The sequence below is a fragment of the Ips typographus genome, linkage group LG14 (assembly GCF_016097725.1).
Source record: "Ips typographus isolate SLU linkage group LG14, UJ_Ityp_2.0, whole genome shotgun sequence".
Taxonomy (NCBI): Eukaryota; Metazoa; Arthropoda; class Insecta; order Coleoptera; family Curculionidae; genus Ips; species Ips typographus.
Genome location: NC_138435.1, coordinates 6,418,875 through 6,440,807, shown reverse-complemented (window position 1 = coordinate 6,440,807; position 21,933 = coordinate 6,418,875). Strand labels below are relative to the sequence as shown.

At 35.1% G+C, this 21,933-nt stretch overlaps 5 long non-coding RNA genes across 13 annotated transcripts in view; 3 read left to right on the top strand and 2 right to left on the bottom strand.

Annotated features, from left to right (window-relative positions):
- LOC145737826 (uncharacterized) overlaps positions 1–21,933 on the top strand; it is a 297,082-nt gene that overhangs the window by 182,460 nt on the left and 92,689 nt on the right. The gene's annotated exons all lie outside the window — the stretch shown is intronic.
- On the bottom strand, positions 10,154–10,987 carry LOC145737553 (uncharacterized). Its single transcript, XR_014180420.1, has 2 exons — positions 10,846–10,987; positions 10,154–10,777 (listed from the first exon to the last, which is right to left on the bottom strand). It is a non-coding gene; the product is annotated as an uncharacterized LOC145737553 (long non-coding RNA).
- On the top strand, positions 10,776–11,351 carry LOC145737552 (uncharacterized). 2 transcript variants are annotated; one of them, XR_014180418.1, is made up of 2 exons: positions 10,776–10,967; positions 11,058–11,351. It is a non-coding gene; the product is annotated as an uncharacterized LOC145737552 (long non-coding RNA). The 2 variants fall into 2 exon arrangements; XR_014180419.1 differs by having other exon boundaries at positions 10,827–10,967; positions 11,055–11,351.
- Positions 17,534–18,367, bottom strand: LOC145737551 (uncharacterized). Its single transcript, XR_014180417.1, has 2 exons — positions 18,226–18,367; positions 17,534–18,157 (listed from the first exon to the last, which is right to left on the bottom strand). It is a non-coding gene; the product is annotated as an uncharacterized LOC145737551 (long non-coding RNA).
- Positions 18,068–18,731, top strand: LOC145737550 (uncharacterized). The gene is made up of 2 exons (XR_014180416.1): positions 18,068–18,172; positions 18,234–18,731. It is a non-coding gene; the product is annotated as an uncharacterized LOC145737550 (long non-coding RNA).

The window sequence follows — 21,933 nt, the reverse complement described above, 5'->3', positions numbered from 1 at the left end:
ATGTCTTTATTGGAGTAATAACTATGACATTTCCTCGATAAAAATGGTAAATTATCTGCTATAATATAAGAAGGATATCCAAATTTTGTAAAAATATCTTGGAAAGCATCTACAACTGATTTAGACGTTTTGTCTTTCAATTTGTACAGTTCAATCCAGTGTGAAAAATAGTCAACGACAACTAAGTATGGGTTTGCTCCATATTCCAAAATATCAGTGCCAACTTTGTTAAACCTATACTTTGGAATAGAGTGTGGTAATAAAGGTTCTCTATAATTACTGGACATAAACTTTTCACAAGTTCTACATTTTTTTATAAAGTTAACAATATCTTGTGACATTTCCGGCCAATAAAACAGTTTCCTAGCTTTATTGATAGTTTTACTTATGCCTATGTGTCCTTTATGTAAAAGTTTAATCATTGGTTGTTTAAGGCTCTCAGGAATAATAATTTTTTCATCAAGAAACACGATACCGGCTTCTACATAAATTGACTCTTTAAGGTTATAGAATGACTTACATTGTTGAGAGATGATATTATTTGTTTTGTTTGGCCAACCATTGAAATAAAAATCAATTATTTTTGACAGAGTTGGGTCTTTATTGGTCTCTAGTCGAAGTTCAGATTTCCTTTCCTCACTTATTGGTAAATGTTTTGACACTAAATGTACCATATCAAACATATCCTTATCATATTCAGTTTCTTTTAAGCTTGACCTAGATAACATGTCAGCAAATTGTACATTTTTTCCTGAAACATAGTACACATTTAGAGAATATTTTAGTAATTTAAGCCTAATTCGTTGCAATCTAACTGAACCAATTTTGCAAATTGCTTTTTTCATTATCACAATTATTGGTTTATGGTCACTTTGTACATCTATGTCATAACCATATATAAAACTATGAAATTTCTGAGTAGCAAAGTATATAGCTAAAAATTCTTTCTCTGTTTGACTATTTCATGATCATTCATGTTGCGAGAAGCACAAGCAACCAATTTTAAATTGCCCTGATACTTCTGAAACATGCAACAACCAAGACCATTTTTTGAAGCGTCACACTGCAAGATAATTTTTTTACTAGGATCAAAAGGTGTTAATGCAGGTGACTTGCAAACAATCTCTTTTAGTTTTTTAAAACACTCTTCATGTTTAGGAAGCCATAGCCACTCAGTATTTGATTTTAATAATTCACACAAAGGTTGTATATATTGTGCCATATTTACAACATACCTTCTTACATAATTAAATGAACCTAATACTCTTTGAAGTTCAACTTTATTTTTTGGATTTTCCAATAATACTAAAGCTTTTACTCTATCCGGATCGATTTCTATTCCTTTTTCTGAAAAAACTTGTCCCATAAATTTTACTTCTGTTTGAAAATACTGCAATTTATCTTTGTTAAATTTAGCACCTACTTGTCGAGCTCGCTGTACTACTTGTTCAACTGCTCTATCATGTTCAAATTTGTCAGATCCCATGACAATCATGTCATCATGACATATTTGTACATTCTTTATGTTAGAAAAATTATTTTCTACTTGTTCCTGAAATATATCCTGGGAACTTGACAAACCATAAGGTAATACTATATACTTATACATTCCAAAAGGGGTTGAAAAACAGCATTTCCAAGAAGAATGTTCATCAAGCTCAATATGGTGGTACCCTTCAGCTAAATCAAAAACTGTAAAATATTTTTTACCTAAAATCTGTGATGAAATGTCTTTAAGTTTGGGAACTAATCCATGTTTACGAATTATTTGTTTATTGAGGTCAGAAGGGTCCAGACATAATCTCAGTTTTCCAGTGGGCTTTTCAATAACAACTATACGGTTAACACTTGCTCGAGGATCAAAATCATACACTTTTACTATTGCTTTTCTCTCTATCAACCTATCCAGTTCTTTTTTAAACTTATCTTTTATGACTCGTGGAACTTTGGTGGGGGGGTGTGATACTTGTTCAAAATGTTCAACTGTAGTAATTACATGCTTTCCACCAAACTTTCCATAGCCACAAAATATATCATTATGCTTAGTAATAAATTCTGATTTTAAGTCATTTTTATTTATGTTTTCTTAATTCTACTTTATTTACTCGTTTTACTAAACCTAAGTTTACACATGCTTGACCACCTAATAAAACTTTTGTGGCACCTTCAATTATAACAAAGTCTTCATATATACTGTTATCTTTGTATTTACAAAGCAAATTTACAATACCTTCAGTCTTTGCTTTAGTACCCTCAAATCCCTTTATAATGCAACCAGTATTTCTAATCTTAAAATGTGTATCCATTTTCTGAAATATTTCTTTAGGAATTACACTAATATCTGCTTCTGTGTCAAGCTTTAACCTTACTTTCTTATTTTCTATTTCTATAATTTCATCCCACATATTTTCATTTCTGCAAAATTTACATTTTTTACAATTATTACAAGAGCTTTTAACATTATTTATATAAAATTCATCTGAACTATCGCTCTCAGAATTTTTGTTTACATTTTTTACATTTTTGACTTTACATGCTATTGCAAAATGGTTTAGTATACCACATTTTTTACAAGGTTTACCAAATGCAGGACATGCACGAGGTCCATGCAATGTTTGACATCTTCTACACTTAAATTTATCACTTTTTCTCTCAAACTTTTCATATTTTTCCTTAGATCTATCACTTACCTCTCTCTCTAACTTTCTATTGTTTACTTTTTTAACAGCATGTATGTCCCTTTGCCTTTCATCACCATTCTGCTGGAATTGTAGATTCTGTTGCCTGCTGAGTTCACTGGTTCTACACAAATCGATGGCTTTTCCCAAGGTGAGCTTTTCAAAACGTAGTAGGGCTTCCCTGGTCACTGGATCTTTTATACCCATCACAATTTTGTCCCTTAATGCCTTCTCCTCCGGGGTCTGGTCTGGGTCTACTTCGTTATAATTGCATTAACGTATAAGGTGTTTACCATCCGTCAAAAAGTGCTCAAACAATTCGCCTTCTTTTTGAACTCGCTTCAAAAAATTATATCTTTCAAAAGTCTCATTTACTTTTGGATTAACATATTTGTCGATTAGACTCATGGTAAATTCAAATTTATTTGGTTCATCTCCAGGTACCTCAAACGTTGACATGATTCTTGCTGAGTCATTCCCAATAATATTTCTTAGGATAGATAATTTTACTTTATCTAATGAGTCTTGTTGGCCTGTGGCTATTAAATAGTCTTCAAAGCATGTTCTCCAGAAACGCCATTCCACAGCAGCAATTTGTGCTTGAAGGTCAAAATCAGGGGGTAACTTTACACCGATACTTGCGTTAGCTCCGGCCATTTTGTTCACCTACTCTCTTGTACTTCACACCACACTTGAAACTTGATTCAATTACTTTAGACTTAGTTAACTGAACTTCTGTCAATATATTTTGACAAACGACTGCGCCATGTTTTATGTTGAATTCAAATGAAAGTACATATTTTTAATGTATATTAATTTAATCATCAATATATCATTTTATGGTGAGCGTGAACATCAACTTGTCTTATGTCTAATAATAATATAAAACCAACCTAACCTTATTGACATCTGTCATAGTATGTTCAGGATTACACTCTGAACATCGAACATCCCCTACCGAGATCATGTCGATCGATTTAGCTTGCAGTGCGTTAACTACTGGTTCTAAAAACTGCTGAATATTTGGCAATTGTTTGTAGAGTAACAATAAACACTGGTTTTGTAACGGCTGAATGCAACTGATATGCAGATTTTCTGCTGGCATAATTTCCCTCTACGGATAACGTTTCTAGAGATTTCACAAGCTCTGAAAAATGCTGAGAAAACTTTCTGATTGATTTATATTTTTCGGACCATCTCGTCTCACATAATCGTGATAGGTTTGGAGCGTAGTTTCGACGTGTAGTCGATTCCCTGAAAAACGTTATCACATCCTTTACAGTGGCGACAGTACTTCTAATTTCTGGCACTGCGTTCGCATCATTCACAACAAGGTTGAGTTTGTGACTTGAGCAATGAAAATATAAAGCACGAGGATATTTTTTTCTCAAAATGGCTTGTACGCCCCCCTCTTTCCCTACCATTGTAGAACAGCCATCGAATCCAAACCCTACGCAATCTTCGGTTGAGAGGTTAGAACTAATTAAGAAATTGTCAATTGCTTCGGCAATTGCGGAAGCATTTTGTGCTTTTAGTTCAACGAACCCTACAAATTCTTCTCTGATTTTCCTTTTACTTTCGTCGTAGAGCCGCACGCCTATTGACAGTTGTTCTTTCCCAGATACGTCTGCTGTTTCATCAGCTAAGACTGCGTAAGCCATGGTCTTCTGAACCTCACTAATTATATTCTCCTTAATAACTTCGCAACATAAATTCATCAATTCGTTTTGTATTTTTGGCGATGTGTAAACTGCATTGCGACGGCACTTTTCCAGGTGACTCTTTAATTTGTCGTCCCCTGAATTGATTCTCAACTTCAATAAATCTAATAAAACAGCCTCATCTGCTTGTTTGCCCCTAAGAGGCATATCATGTGTACCGCAAAATACTATACAAGAAATAATTGATGACAATATTTGTCTGTTTTCATCGATTGCTTTTTGGTGTCCACTTTGCAGTTGGATGTCTACAGGAACATTGTCAAGAAAATTTTTTGCAGCATTTGTCGCCGTTTGGTGAAGGTTGGTCGTTGCATGCTTTCGGCAGTCTTCATGCATATTTTTGAACTTTATACCAGGTGTCCAAGAGCACCCTGGACATAGGAGATTAACATGGGAAAACGGTTTTGATTTTTTTGCGCCTGTACGGCTGATTTGATTGAAAAATCGTATTAATGAAAGTTGTAGTACCTATCACGGACTAGTTTTCTGTATTTTTTTCGGATCTCTAACTTGAGCCCTTTCGTCGTAAAACACGAACAAAAATGCGAAAATTTAAACTTTTTACCTGCACTGTATAAGCGGTTGCCGAGCAACCGTACCCGCAACAATGACCTGTTTACCCGTTGCCCGACAACCGCCTATACAGTGCAGGCCAAAAGTTAAAATTTTCTCATTTTTGTTCGTGTTTTACGGCGAAAGGGCTCAAGTTAGAGATCCGAAAAAAATACAGAAAATTAGTCCGTGATAGGTACTACAACTTTCATTAATACGATTTTTCAATCAAATCAACCGTACAGGTGCAAAAAAATCAAAACCGTTTTCCCATGTTAATCTCCTATGTCCAGGGTGCTCTTGGACACCTGGTATATGGCCTGACCATAAACGATCTCAAAATTCCTCTCACAGTGCTAATGGGCGGAGGGAACAAAACACAATGCTTACAAAGAGCACCTTTTAGTCGCTTGGAATATACTAGCCATGGTGAATATTGATCCAACCAAGCATGATTAAATTTTCTTTTTAAATGGCTTGCATCACTTTCAAAATCGTAATTTCTGGGCGGGATCCAAGGATTTTGTAACAACTCCCTCTTCTTTTCCGTCGATAGCTGGGTAGCCAACCCAACATAACGACCCAGATCATTTTCATGATAGCCATCGTCCACTATAATTTCAGGATCGACGTTGACGTCATAAGTTTGTTGGGATGTCGATGGAGAAGAATAGTCGGCAACAGATATATTAACAGGTTCTGCTGGAGAATTTGACGCTTGTCCAATGTTAGCATGCAATGATCTTGGCATTACATGAATGGTTTTATCATGGTTGTCATTTTCATCGCTTCCTCTGCTACTTTCCCGACATTTTTTTCTTTTTTCGCGTGTCCTCCCTAAAAAATGGATACACAAAATTACTCTTACAGTGTGTAGGCGGGTTGCATAGGACGAAAATAAAGATCAAGTTTCACATTCTAATATAGGTATTTACTTCCTATCAGTAAAAGTAAAATCGCGATATTCAAAACTTTGTGGTTTGAACGCCAAATAATCAAAACTAGGTAAGTAATTTGAAATAATACACTTGTGACGTTAGAGAAAAGGGACTTTGTTGTCGGTATGGACTTATTAATAAATCCAAAATATTGCAAGGATCTTTCTTTTATGTTTTTTTTTTAACTTTTTTTAACAAAACCACGTCTTGTAATTAATAAATTTAAATATTGTAAGTAATGCTTAAGATATACACTTACAAGAGAGTCAAAGCCCCCCTTAAACAAATCAAATAATCATATTAGGTACCTACTTAAGTGTTTTGTTTTGACTCACCTCTTTCAAAGAATTTCCTGATATCCATTTGACGGAGTAATATTTCCAGTTGTTGTGCAGTAAACGTAAATCTCGTGTCGCCGCAACGAAACTATAAGACACTATGGCGTATGAAATATTCGCTCGTATTACACTCGGAACTGAATTGTATTCGAACTAAATTGACGTGCTCTGCCTCACGCTTCCGCTTATATATTGAAATATTCTCGCTCCCGAAATATGTAGAAAATACTCGACTCTATTTCCATCCTTGTCTTATACTTGCTATCACTGTCTTTTCTTTCCAGAATAGTCCATGCTAGAACGTTCTTCGTGGCATTGCTATTCAATACAAGATGTCGCTATTGACCGTATAAATTGATCCTATTTCTTTTTACTGGAGAAAGAACTTTTTTTACTCAGCGCGAACTTGGTGCGCGCACAAATAAAAAAGTCGCAAACAGTCAAACACGATAAAATGAGTAGATATATGAAATTATAAAGCGGATAATAAATAATAGCGTATAGGAAAACAATATTTATTCGTATAAATCATTGGTAAAAAGAATTATTATCTATTTGAATAAAATTGTTTAATTTATTTGCAAATAATTAACATTTTTGGGACAAAACTTTTTTTAAAAAGGATGCACATAAGACTAGGCTGCATGGACTGTACAGTCCTTAGCTGGTCCCCATTGGGATAATTGGATGAACAGCGACAATTTAAAACTATATATAATCAAAAACACGCGTGCGGTAATGGTAAGACAAAAACGCACGCGTGAGTAATTTGAAGCATTATGAGTCTAATTACTGTGTAATAAAAGCCACATTATGAGCAAGTGTGTTGAAAAATATTCTAATAAATACATTGTGACACGACCGACACGACTCATTATACAGACTCTATATCGAATAAATTCGAATGTTGTAGAATATTTAACTATAGAAAAAAACAAATCTGGCTGAAAAGATATTTTGTTTCCAACACTTCATTTTGCGCAGAGTAGGTAACACGTTTTTAATTTTTATTTGCCAAAAAAATTTACATTTAATTCATCTTCTAGGGGGGGGCAGCTGCCCTTACCTGGGTACGCCCTTGCGCCAACATCAAATACATTAAAGAACCTATTAGTTCTCGTATAGGCCAGTTCTCTTCACTTGATTGATTTTCAGTTTGCAGTTACTCATATTAAAACGACGTAAAATGGACTCAATATAACTTTTCTGACATAAATACATACCTTTTTCATCAAATTTAATATTTATTCCCAAGAAATTCTTTAGTTTTCCCATATCTTCCATCTCAAACTTGTTCTGTAATTTTACTTTTAAATCATTTATCTCTCTTTTGTTATCACTGACAATTATATCATCAACATATAACGGCAAATAGATGTTTGATTCACTAAGTTTCTTCAGATAAAGACATGTATCACTATTAGACTTTATAAATTGTTCACTTCTGATGAAACAATCAGACTTTTTGTTCCAGCAAAAAGGTGCCTGCTTAAGACCATATAGAGCCTTATTTAATCTGCAAACTTCCCCTGCATTTTGGAATCCTTCAGGTATCGACATGTATATTTCCTCTTCAATTTCCCCGTGCAAAAATGTAGACTTTACATCAAGTTGCTCTATGTGATAATGCTTAAAATTTGAAACAGCAGGCAAAGTCCTTAACGTTGTTAATCTTGCAACTGGTGCATAAGTCTCATTATGTCAAAGCCCTCTTGTTGCAAGAAACCACGTGCTACTAGTCTTGCCTTATATTTCAATATATTTCCTTGTTCATCCCTTTTAATTCTAAACACCCACTTGCAGTTTATTAGTTTCTTATGTGGTGAATTTTTGATATATGTCCATGTTTTATTACGATTTAGGGATTCAATCTCCTCTTCAATGGCCTTGAGCCAAAAGACTCGATCTGACCTTTCTTCAATCTCACTGTAATTTCTGGGTACTTCATCCACAAATAATGTTGCATTTAAAGCCATATGTTCAATATCTTCATGATCAACATAATCATTTAAATAATTTGGTCTTCGTCTTAATCTATTACTTTTCCTTAAACTTTTATTGTCATTAATCCCATTATCACTGTCTGATTCCTCACCATTTTGAGGTTCTTCATAATCATGTGTTTCACCAATCTTATCATCTTTTTCTTTATCCAATTCTAAGTTTTATAATAATAATAATAATGATATTTATTTAGCCCAATGGCTACATAATTTCACAAATATATCAACAGATCTCATACCATACTATTAAAACTACAATAATCAAATGGCACAAAACACCGCTAAAATATAAAATCGTAGACACAGTTACCGTCTCGTAAAAAAAGAACAATATACACACAATTATTACAAATTAAAAACAATGAGCTTGTATATATCGACGAAGTTGTTTTTTAAAAACGTTCAAACTCTCACAGTCTTTGAGATGCGGCGGGAGATTATTGAAATCCAATAATCCTCTATACAATAACGAGTTTGAAACAATATTGGTCCCTGGTCTCACATTAATAATAAAATCAGTTTTATTCCGAGTATTGTATTCATGAGTATCACTAAAAGTCTTTACCTTATTGCACACATAATCAGGCAAAATCCTATTCTTAATTTTAAAAATAAAAATAAAAGCGTTGAAAACTATTTTTTGCTTAACAACAAACAAAATTTTTTGACAACAAATCAGTACAGCTCAACATGTTTCTAATAGGCGTATATCTGTCACACTTTATCATTATCCGCATCGCTTTGTTTTGAATCCGCTGGAATTCATCGATAATGTAGTTTGGCATGTTAAAAAGCAAAGTACTGCAAAACTCAAGATGTGGTTGAGCCAGGACATTATGCAGCAGTCGCTTTGTATACATTGACAGAGATTTACCTATTCTTGCAATAAAACCCATCTTACGCGCAAATTTCTTCATACAGTATTCTGCATGGGCCCGGAATTTCAACTCTGCATCGAGCACTACTCCTAAATACTTTATTTTAATAATTGTATCATTGTTCAGGTTTTTTATGTTATGACTCTCATCAAAAGTAACATTTCTGGCAAAGTTATATTTTTATTTACAGGATCCCATAGACGATAACCATTATCTGAATATCCTACCATTATTTTTATTTCACCTCTTACATCAAATTTTCCACCTTGCTTTTCTTTTGGTATATGACTGTAAGCAATATAACCAAAAGTCTTTATATTTTTAATATTTGGTTTCTTTTGATAAAACATTTCAGCAGGAGTTACAGTTTTTAAAGCAACTGTTGGACTCCGATTAGTCAAGTAGGTAGCACACAACAATGCTTCACCCCACATATCTTTAGATAAGCCTGACTGTAATAACATAGCTCTCCCTTTCTCAAGTAGAGTTCTATTTAATCGCTCAGCACATCCATTGAGCTGAGGTTTATAAGGTACTGTATAGTTAAGATGGATTCCTCGAGCTTCACAAACATTTTTAAAATCACTAGAGCAATACTCACCACCATTATCACAACGAAGTGAACCAATCTTGCAGCCTAACAGATTAGTAACCAAGGCCTCAAATTTTTTAAAACAATAAAATACCTCACTTTTTTTTTCAATTAAGTATATCATGGTAAAATGAGTAAAATCATCTAGAAAAGTAACAAAGTAACTTTTGTTATCATAAGTTGTTGGTGTAATTGGTTGTAACCTTATTTTGCCTAAAATAATAAGGAATGCAAACGGCAGCTTTTCATCTGGTGAGCACTATGGGTTCGAAGGCAATTTTCTAAAATGACTGTATTTGCTTTTCAATAATAATTAAAGAAAGGAAAAAAAAGAAATTTAAAATGGGCGCCACGCAGTTTTGATGATGAGGAAACTGCGAAAATAAATGAAAAGAAAATATCTTACGAACGGGTATCAACGCAACTAGTGAACACTAAATAAACACAAATTAATTTTCCCTTTATGAAATCTCTTTACTGGGTTTGCTCAACATACCATGTTGTTATTACAGTTCAATAGATGAGTAGTTTATAATAATGTAAATAGCAGGTAAATCATTATTCGGTGTTAAAACGTTGAGATAGCGTATAATTATAATTGACAAATGGTATCACCCTATAGTCGACTATAGTTCACATTTATGTAATTGCTATTAGAAGATAAACCAACCTTTGTTATGTTTCGCCGATCGGAAGTATCAAAGTGATTTAAAGTTTTAAGTGTGAGCAAAACTTTAATAAAGGGAAGCTTTGTTATGTGTTTCTTTGAATCTGAGTTTAGTGGTTTGTTTGTGAAAACAGTGAAGAAAATAAAAATAAAGATTTGGAGTAAACTGGCCTTAATACACAGGCTTGAACCTGGTGTCTTCGAAGGTTCTAGAAGTTCTATTTCATCTGAAGATCTCTACAAATGGATGCTTGGAGTACTGCTGGCGAAAATGATTGCAAGGTCGCAAAGATGTCAGACTTTTGGCGTAATATGGTGCAGGTCGGGTCAATCTCTACTGGATTTGTACGACCAATCCAGGGGGTATAACTGGCTGTTACACAACAGGGTAGGAGTCGACTCCCTCAGATCTTAAAAAGACCAAAGTAAGTTACACAGTGCCACTCAGAAAATTAATATACTGCTATAGAAAACTCACCATAACAGATCTGCACAAAAAACTAAAACGTGGCCGAAGCCAACCGATTCCTGCTGAAGAAACTGGGTTTCCAGGGCTAACAGAGCGATAAGCCTATTCTTCAGGGCGTCTCGCAGTACCAGGTGATTGTTAATTTTAATTTTAAATCCCCTTGAAGGGTAATTGGATAAAATATCCGAAAACTAACAAAATAACACGTTCTGGTAAAGCAGAGAGCAATGGAATGCTCACTCAAGAAAATGGCGACCTCATCTTCCCATACAGGACAAAAACCCTGCTTTCTGATTGGGCATGAAATACCGGGTTTCAAAGAAGCGGCTTTGAAACACACTGAAATAGCGTTCTGAGATTTGGCAACATTGTGAAGGCTTAGATGTACTACCATTATAATGTATCGCTTAAAACATAATGAACAGACATATATATATATATTTTATTATACTTATTATATCGTCGATAGGTCCTACTTGTTTGTGTTAATACCCTATTATACATCTGCAAATTTTTTTTTGTTTTTATTCAAGCCAAAAAAAAAAGTTCCTGCCACACAATCCTCCTCCAAAAAAAAAACAAAAAAAAATATATCATTATATATTTTTTTTTGATTATGTACCAAAAAAAAAATTTATCTAGGTTAATTAACAAAGAAAGAAGAAACTTAAAGAACTCAACAGTATTCTACTAACATTAGTTTGCTCTCGGGATTTTTGTTTAGTCCAGTATCTTCGCGTACTACACGGCCTTGGGGCGACTCAATCGGTAAAGACATAATATTGAACTGACAAATCAGGAAATAAAGACAAAAACGGGGAGGTCTCTAAACAAGGAAAAGAGCAAACTTAAGACTGAGAATTTGCCCATGATGACAATTCAGTCAAGAAAAAAACTTATAAGTAAAAAGCATATTTACAACATTGTCTAGTTAAACTAATTTACCATAATTACGGGATCCCATCTGTACTATATACATTTCAAATGTTGCACAATTGAAAATAGTCTTGCAAAACTTTAAAAAAAATTGTCCGGACATACTTTAAACGTTTAACGTGACATAAAAAAAAACCATAATACCAGATAACAGTTAGTACCGACTAACCAAATACCAAAAAAAAAAATATTACCCAACGGAAACATCAGAATTTGATCCAAAATAAGGTTTCAAATCTTTCACATGCCATTCTCCTCCGTAACTTCCATCTGCTTTCTCCAAAATGTAGACAAGTCGGGACTTCTTTGCCTTAATTTTGCAAAGAATGTACTTAGGTGCGAGTTTAGCTGAAAACTTAGATGTAGCATCTGAAAGGACTTTATTTTTCCTCCATACTCTATCACCAACCGCAAAAGATATCTCTCGTCTGCGTAGATCATATGATCGTTTATATCGACTGTGCGCGACACTAAGGCATTTCTCTACCTCTTTGAAGATGTCAGCCAACCCGGAGATATCATCGATATATGCGTTCCTATCTGATGGGTTGAGGACTATGTCTTTAGTTTCCGATATTTTGCTATAGTAGTTTCCTGATAGCGGAATATTTCGACCAAAAACTATGAATGCAGGAGCCAAGTCATGCACCTCGTGTTTTGCTGCGTTCATAGCAAACTGAATTTTTGTTAGTTCTGCATCCCATTCTTGATGATTCTTGATGTAACATCGGATGGCAGTTCCAACGGTTTTGTTAGTTCTTTCTACGAAATTACATTGGGCCGAATACCTAGGAGTAAACCAGATTTTTACATGATAAGTTTCAGCGAGATGTTTGAAAACTCTTCCAGCAAATTGAGTGCCATTATCACAAATTATGATTTGGGGTACTCCAAAAACCAAAAATACATTGTTTTCCAACAGTTTAACTATATTTTTAGCAACTGCTTGACGTATAGGAAAAAGTAAAGAATACTTTGAAAACCAACAAGTAACGACTAACAAATAGCAATTTCCTTTCTTAGACCTGGGAAATGGTCCCATTAAATCAACGGCTATAACCTGAAAAGGGAACTGCACTGATTTCTGAGCACCCATTTTACCTAGAGGACCTGAGTTAGACAATTTTTGAGCTTGACAAACTTTACAAGCTCTACAATATCTTCGAATATCTACTCGCATTTTAGGCCAATAATAAGAATCTTGGACGCGGGACAAGGTTTTGAAAATTCCAAAATGTGAACAAGAAGGAGGGTCATGACAATCCTTCATCACCTGTAAACGACAGTTTTTTGGTACGACCGTCTTCCAGTCAAAAAGGTTACTCGACAGTGGGAGATTATTTGGGATATACTTAAATATAACATTCTGTTCGACTTTCCATTGAGGATACGATTCTGGGTTTTTAAGGATTTTACTTCTAAGTTCTTCATACCAAGGGTCTAATTCACCAGAAGCAACATCCATGACGCATACTTCCATATCAATAGGAGGCTCAGAAGATATTCGGGAGAGAGCATCAGGAACCTTGTGTGAGATTCCTTTCCGGTGAATTAAGTCGAAGCTATATTGCCGTAGTTTTACTGACCACCTGGCTAAACGTCCGCAAGGGTCTTTTAAATTATTTAACCACAACAGACTGTGATGGTCTGTTATTACTTTAAACCTCGTACCTTCTACGTACATCCGGAATTTTTCCAAACAAAATATCAACGCCAAGAGTTCGCGTTCTGTTACAGTGTAATTACGCTCGGCTCTAGAGAGCGTCCGAGAGCAGTATGCTATTACACGCTCTCCTCCATCGAGATCCTGCGACAGTACACCACCCAACCCCGTATCACTAGCATCGCATTGTATTGTGAACGGTCTTGAAAAATCCGGCGAACACAGAACCGGAGCTGCAATTAGGGCATTTTTAATATTTTCAAAGGAACTTTGGGCCTCAGGGGTCCATTCTATAGAAGACTTCTTTTTCTTTCCCTTGAGGAGATCGTTAATAGGAGAGACCAAAGAAGAGAAATTACCAATAAATCTACGATACCAACTACACAAGCCTATAAATCTTTTAATTTCGGTAGTGGTAGTAGGTCTGGGGTAATTAACCATTGTGGAGACCTTATCAGGGTCGGTACGAATACCCTGACCACCTTCGACAATATAACCCAAATACTTCAACTGTGTTTTAAAAAAAACACACTTACTTAAGTTAATAGTCAAATTAGCCTCAAATAGAATATCCCTAACTTCACCCAACAACCGAATATGATCCTCAAATGTTTTCGAAGTTATGATAATATCGTCTAGGTAAGTAAAAATATTTGGTTCGTACTTTGGGCCAAATAAACTATCTACTAATCGCTGTTGTGTTTGAGCACTGTTACAAAGACCAAAAGGAACAACCTTGAAATGAAAAAGGCCACGAGATGGAACTGTAAATGCTGTTTTGTCTCGCGAGGCTGGGTCCAAAGGAATCTGCCAGAAAGCCTTACGTAGGTCGATACTAGAAATATAGTTGGCTCCCCTCAGAGAGCTTAATATTCTGTCTACACGCGGCAGTGGATAACTGTCATGGCGAGTTACTTCATTTAATTTTCGACCATCGAAACAAAACCTATATTCTCCGTTAGCCTTTTTAACAAGTAACACTGGACTGTTCCAGGGACTCTGCGATGGTTCTACGACACCCAGTTTTAGCATATCATCTAACTCTTGATTGAGAAGTTTTAACATATATGGACTCATTAAATATTGCCTTAGTTTGAACGGCTTGGCCTCGCCGGTGTCAATACTCATTGAAATTTTATTAGTGAGCCCCAATCTTTCTTCACTATTCAACTTATTAAAAGAATCTATAATTAATTTGACTTGCTCTGATTGACTATCGGATAGAGGTTCGAGAGTGCATACATTGGAGATTACATTTCGATTATCTGAATTAGGTTTTGCCTCCGTGATTAAGCCAGAAGTTTTACTTTGAATGAGCCATTTATTGTTTGCAAAGTCTATATCTACTTGAAATCTTCTGCAGAAATCACTACCAAATATGAATGAATGTACAATAGAGGGAACCAGCAATGCAACTAAAATCCGTACTGAATTCTTAATAACTATCGGTAATTCAACAGAACCCTTAACTTTTTGAGAGGTTCCGCAAGCGGTAACAACACTGTCGCTAGTGATCGGGTTAATTTTAAGTTTTAAACGTCGAATTAAACTCACTCCGGATCCACCTACTATGGATACATTAGCACCGCTATCTAACAGGGCAGTAATAGTTTGGTCAAAAAGCTTTACATTTATATAAGGTCGGTTGTCATTACTCTTGCTCAGAAAAACCGGAAGCACATTATTATTAGCTGAGCCATTAAATTGAAGACTTGTGTTAGTGTGGGAAAGATGACTCGCACATGGAGAGTTGGTTTCTTGATATAGAGGATTATGCGAACCAACCACGCATTCCTCTCTTACGCGTTTCCCGAACAATGTGAACAAGTTTTAGAAGTAAACTCTGGCGTCCCACATTTAAAGCAAAATCTCTTTTTAATGTTCGATTTACAGTCTTTGAATAAGTGGTTTGGACCGCTACACTTCCAACAAACGTATTTAGTGCCCGCCTTGTCCTTTTCGCCTTCCTCAGGATTGTTCTCCCTCGGTAGTCTCCTATTCTTCTTGCCATTCCAAAGATATTTCTGATTTCTTTGATTGGACTGTTCCCCACCACGAACATTTGGACTTCTTCTGGACGAAGAGGGTTCATCAAGATTCACCTCACAAACTTGATGCGAACGTGAACTTGAACAAAGGCCTAAAACATCTGCTTCCTCTAAACGTTTACACAACCTACCCAACTCATCAACAGAACTTATATCTTGCAAAGCTAGACGTTGTTGATATTCCTTTTGAAGACCTCTTTTGATGTACTTGACCTTGGTAACAGGAGCCGGACTATATGACAAACGACCAAACAAACCTTCCACGGTTGCTATGAAAAGCACGACTGGTTCGTTCCTACCTTGTTTCCTCATACGGATTTCTCGCCATGTTTCATCATCAACGTCGGAATTTAAAAAATCTGCTTTTAACTTTTCTACCAAAGAATCCCAATCACGAAGAGCGGGCTTAACTAACCTCAACCAAAAGATGGCTTTCTCAGAAAACAAATCGCTAGCCGACTCAAATAACTCAGCTTTAGGAATATGTCTAGCTCGAGCCGTTTCCTCTACGCGTTCAATAAAAGACATAACTTGTTTTGGATCGCCTCCAAATGAAATACCTAATTTATGTACAGGAGTGGGCTTGAAATACTGATTGCTAAGAGGCGTATTTTCGTGAGCTGTTTGGGACAGTTGAGAACTTTCCATTTGTCCTTCATGATGGCTAACAGGAGTAGAACTAAATTGATTAGGTTCCTTCACCTTTTCGTGTAACTCAGCATCTAATAGCATTGCCGATGCATACCACTCATTTTTTTTGACGTTGTTTCTCACTAAAATTATCCTCATTCCCATCGAAAGCTACCCGCAAAATACGATTTGTTAAGTGTAGAAGTCTGGTCCTAGCTCTAAGATAAACCGAGTCTGATGATGGTCCCTCAAAATCACTAATAAGAACTTTAATTGAATCTAATGTGGATTCTATTTCATCTTTTTCCTTTTGAAAATCAAAATCCGAGTTTGTCAATTTCAAAACATCAAACTTACTTTCTCTCTCTTTATTTAACGCTCTAAGAAGAATTTTCCGTTTTTGTATAACGGGGCTTTCTGTAAAAACTCCGCGTATTTTTAGCTCATAATCCAATTCTTCTCTAAGCAACAAGTTGGGTCTAAAATGAGAATCCATTGTCTCCTAATAAAGGAAGCAAAACTATGAAGCAACTTATCAATAAGAACAAGGTAAAATAGATTTAATGTTTGATTATAGGTTTCTAATTTAAAGTTTTGAAAATATATCTTTAGTATCACAACAAAGTTTATACTCAACCATAAAAAAAATATTGCTATTGATTTCCTTAACACAAACAGTTAAGTCTAACGATAAAAAAATTCAATCAATTACTTGTTTAAAGCGCTAGTTATATTTCGGAGGATCTTGATTTAAAACAACTAAAAGTGGCAACAGCGAATCTCGCTCCTTTCAGTTCAACTGCAACAACACATTCTCGAAATAAACAAACTAAAAGTATTTTAACACTTTGTGGCCAAAATACAAAGCGTTCAAAAAAAAATATATCGATTTCAATTATACTGTATATACCAAGAAAGTACGATAACGGATAAAAACCTGTTGTACGGCCGGTTGTTCGGTGGATCCGACAAAACGTCTATTTAAAAAGTGACCAAACTCAAGACCAGTTTTATCCAAATACACTGCTCACAATATGAATATTACCATCATTCGAAATAGACAAAAAAAAAAATAGTTATGCAATTATACTTAGATCTAAAAATGATATTGACTGTTAGATAAATTATTTGCTATTTCGGGCCCCACGTTGGGCGCCAAAATTATGTAACCTTATTTTGCCTAAAATAATAAGGAATGCAAACGGCAGCTTTTCATCTGGTGAGCACTATGGGTTCGAAGGCAATTTTCTAAAATGACTGTATTTGCTTTTCAATAATAATTAAAGAAAGGAAAAAAAAGAAATTTAAAATGGGCGCCACGCAGTTTTGATGATGAGGAAACTGCGAAAATAAATGAAAAGAAAATATCTTACGAACGGGTATCAACGCAACTAGTGAACACTAAATAAACACAAATTAATTTTCCCTTTATGAAATCTCTTTACTGGGTTTGCTCAACATACCATGTTGTTATTACAGTTCAATAGATGAGTAGTTTATAATAATGTAAATAGCAGGTAAATCATTATTCGGTGTTAAAACGTTGAGATAGCGTATAATTATAATTGACAAATGGTATCACCCTATAGTCGACTATAGTTCACATTTATGTAATTGCTATTAGAAGATAAACCAACCTTTGTTATGTTTCGCCGATCGGAAGTATCAAAGTGATTTAAAGTTTTAAGTGTGAGCAAAACTTTAATAAAGGGAAGCTTTGTTATGTGTTTCTTTGAATCTGAGTTTAGTGGTTTGTTTGTGAAAACAGTGAAGAAAATAAAAATAAAGATTTGGAGTAAACTGGCCTTAATACACAGGCTTGAACCTGGTGTCTTCGAAGGTTCTAGAAGTTCTATTTCATCTGAAGATCTCTACAAATGGATGCTTGGAGTACTGCTGGCGAAAATGATTGCAAGGTCGCAAAGATGTCAGACTTTTGGCGTAATATGGTGCAGGTCGGGTCAATCTCTACTGGATTTGTACGACCAATCCAGGGGGTATAACTGGCTGTTACACAACAGGGTAGGAGTCGACTCCCTCAGATCTTCAAAAGACCAAAGTAAGTTACACAGTGCCACTCAGAAAATTAATATACTGCTATAGAAAACTCACCATAACAGATCTGCACAAAAAACTAAAACGTGGCCGAAGCCAACCGATTCCTGCTGAAGAAACTGGGTTTCCAGGGCTAACAGAGCGATAAGCCTATTCTTCAGGGCGTCTCGCAGTACCAGGTGATTGTTAATTTTAATTTTAAATCCCCTTGAAGGGTAATTGGATAAAATATCCGAAAACTAACAAAATAACACGTTCTGGTAAAGCAGAGAGCAATGGAATGCTCACTCAAGAAAATGGCGACCTCATCTTCCCATACAGGACAAAAACCCTGCTTTCTGATTGGGCATGAAATACCGGGTTTCAAAGAAGCGGCTTTGAAACACACTGAAATAGCGTTCTGAGATTTGGCAACATTGTGAAGGCTTAGATGTACTACCATTATAATGTATCGCTTAAAACATAATGAACAGACATATATATATATATTTTATTATACTTATTATATCGTCGATAGGTCCTACTTGTTTGTGTTAATACCCTATTATACATCTGCAAATTTTTTTTTGTTTTTATTCAAGCCAAAAAAAAAAGTTCCTGCCACATGGTCCACAAACATCTGTGTGTAGTAACTCTAGTGGTCTTTTTGTTACTTTTCCTGATTTCTTATTAAATGGAAACCTTCCCAGTAAACAATGTAAGTCCCATACAATGCCTAAAACGATCACAACGCGACATTGCGAATCCACTCCCTCAGCTATCCGAATGTCCGCCACAAGGTCTCGCTCATAGTCATCCAGGCGACTTTTATGATGAATTTGACCATGCCTTGCAAAAGCGTCTTATCGGAATCGCATACAGAACTTTATTTAGACATCCCCATGGCTACACTTAAGAGTCGCAAATAAGTATCCGAAGGTTTTCTCCTAAATGTTATTTAGGTAACTCACGAGTGTCAAAAGTAGATCCTCTTATGGGTGTCGCATGTGAGACTTTTTGTACAGGGTGCTGCATTTTCGATGGTTTTACGGGGTACAGAGAAAACGGTAATAGATAGAAAAAAAGTAGCATACGTGTTCTGATCTCTTTTTCTGAGCTGAGATGACTGGCGAAGAGTGGGCGGCGCAAACTTCTTTTGTTTCAAAGATACGGGGGGTTTTTGAAAATTGGTCATTTTGGAACCTCCTCTGTATTTCATTTGCTATTAAAGTTATCAAAAAAGGAAAAACGGTTTCCGGTAGACATTTTGACGTAGAATCCAATGGCGTAGTCAGTTTTTTTCTATTACGTTTAGTTTCTGACATATGACAGTAAGTTATATTTTTTTAAATGGAACACCCTATATATTTTTAGTTCATTTAATTCTGCTGATTTTTACTTTTTCAACGGTGTATTAAAACATATAAGTTTGTAAACGTTAATTTTGGTAATTAGAAAAAAAGCGTTTCCTTAACAAAAAAGTACTAAATAATATGTATAAAAATACCCAGTCGAAACAAAATTTGGCTATGTTCTTTTTAACATGTTACATGTTGTTTATAAACAGTTTTTTCAACTTTTACCTTAAAAATAGTAGAAAATATAGTGACGGTAGAACTGTTTGTAACTTAGATTTTTAATAAGATTTATTATAAATATTTTCTGATGTGTTAAGCCCGTTTTAGACTATCCTATTTCATGTACCAGATCTGGTGTAAGAAATAGGCACACAATTGTCATGATTCTGGGATGGGACTGATCTGGGGTTGACAATTTTTCTGTTTTACACTATCCCATAAATGCTCTCAGATATGATCGAATTATTTTGACGCTTGACAGAAAAATTACATAAATGATTGTTTATAAACCGGTTTTGAAGTTTTAAGCACAGAGTTTAAAGATTCAAAGTTTTGAATTTTGAGGTTAAATACTTTATTATTTGTTTTTATTCTGGACTTAGTGCACAAATTGTGTTTAAAAACAATATAAAGTTGATATGGATAATCTTGATTCGTATTTTATATTCCAATTTGCATGTTGGTCCACTTTTGTCGTTTTGACAAAAAAAAAATTGTGAACGACGAATTGCTAAAAAGCGTTTGCAAAGAAGGTCTGCCAGAAAAGTGTGGCAAGAAAAATGGCTTGCGAGGAGACAAACAGGTCGAGGAATTCTGAGTTTGCTGCACAATGAACTATTGTTGGAGGATCCTCAACATTACAGGAACTTTTTACGAATGGACAATGCCTGTTTTGTCAAACTTCTGGATCTTATTAAAAATGACATACAGAAACAATCAACCCATTTAAGAGAACCGATATCTGCTGAAATCAGGTAAATGGGAAATGCACAAATCCTATTGATTTAATAACCCTATAGTCATATTTTTTTTTATTGATGTTACAATGTTATACTATAACTTAATATGAGTTGCACTGATATATATCAAGTAAAATGTAAATACTTGTATAATGGGTTAAGCTGAAGCCAAAGTTCTGTTAGGCCCGGTTGTAAAAAAGCAGTTTGAACCTAGTTCTGCTGAATTATCGACTGGTGAGTTTCCATTTAAATTGCATTGCTGTCACGCTGACATTTCAAGCTTGAACCGAGTTCAATATTTGAACTGCTCATTTACAACCCGCCCTTAATGATGACAAATATTAGAAAAAATTAAATAGATTGCTTTGTACATAAAACCTTTATTCTTCTGTTTTTATATTTCCTTAAAAAGTATGGCTTTTTTCAGGTTAGCAATAACACTACGATATTTAGCAAGTGGCAATTCTTATCGGGATCTCATGTATTCAAGTAGAATCCATGAGAGTACTATTAGTCTTATAATACCGGAAGTGTGCAAGGCAATAATTTCAAATATTCAAGAAGAGTATATAAAAGTAAAAGATATCACACTGTTTTATCAGATATAATATATGATAACACTATTGATGTAATTTTTAGTTACCAACTGATAGCCAAGGATGGACAGTTGTTGCCAATGACTTTGAGAAGCTCTGGCAATTTCCATTTTGTTTAGGAGCTGTTGATGGCAAGCATGTAAGTTTTGAGGCCCCAAGAAGCTCAGGTTCTTTTTACTACAACTACAAAGGAACTCATAGTATAGTATTACTTGCACTGGTAGATGCTACTTTCAAGTTTTTATATGTCGATGTGGGTGTGAATGGGAGAATAAGTGATGGAGGAGTGTGGAGAGAAAGAAGCCTTAAAAAAGCTATTGATAAAAGATTACTAAGTTTTCCAAAAGATAAATGTTTTCCTGGCTCAACTATTGAGGTGCCATATGTTGTTATGATGTAACCTCACGTTAATGAGATTTCAACATTTTTTCAATTAGATAGCTCAAGGTCGTGGATTAATGGCATGAGTTCATAAGTATCTATAAATGAACACACTTGGAAATACTGCAGGAAATCAAACGAACCATTTGTTGTATATGTACACGTGTATATTACAAATTAAAAAAACAAAACTACAATATTTACAACTTACAGGATATTTACAAAATTTACAAAGAGTTGCCACAAAAGGAAAAGGTTGAAAACAAAAAGAAAGTTAAATTTGAAGTTAAAAAAAAACAGGAAAAGTTTTCCCAGTGCCAAGCCGTCTCTAACTGCCCTTACCAGTTCTTAAGACGATGTTTGGGTCCTGGAACCTCCAGTATCCTCTTCCCAGTAGTCAGTAGTGGCCACCGCTGATTTCCAGGTAGGAAATGGGGTCCAGAGACTGGTGACAGGTACCTAAGGCAGAAAACAGCAGAACACCAGGGAAAA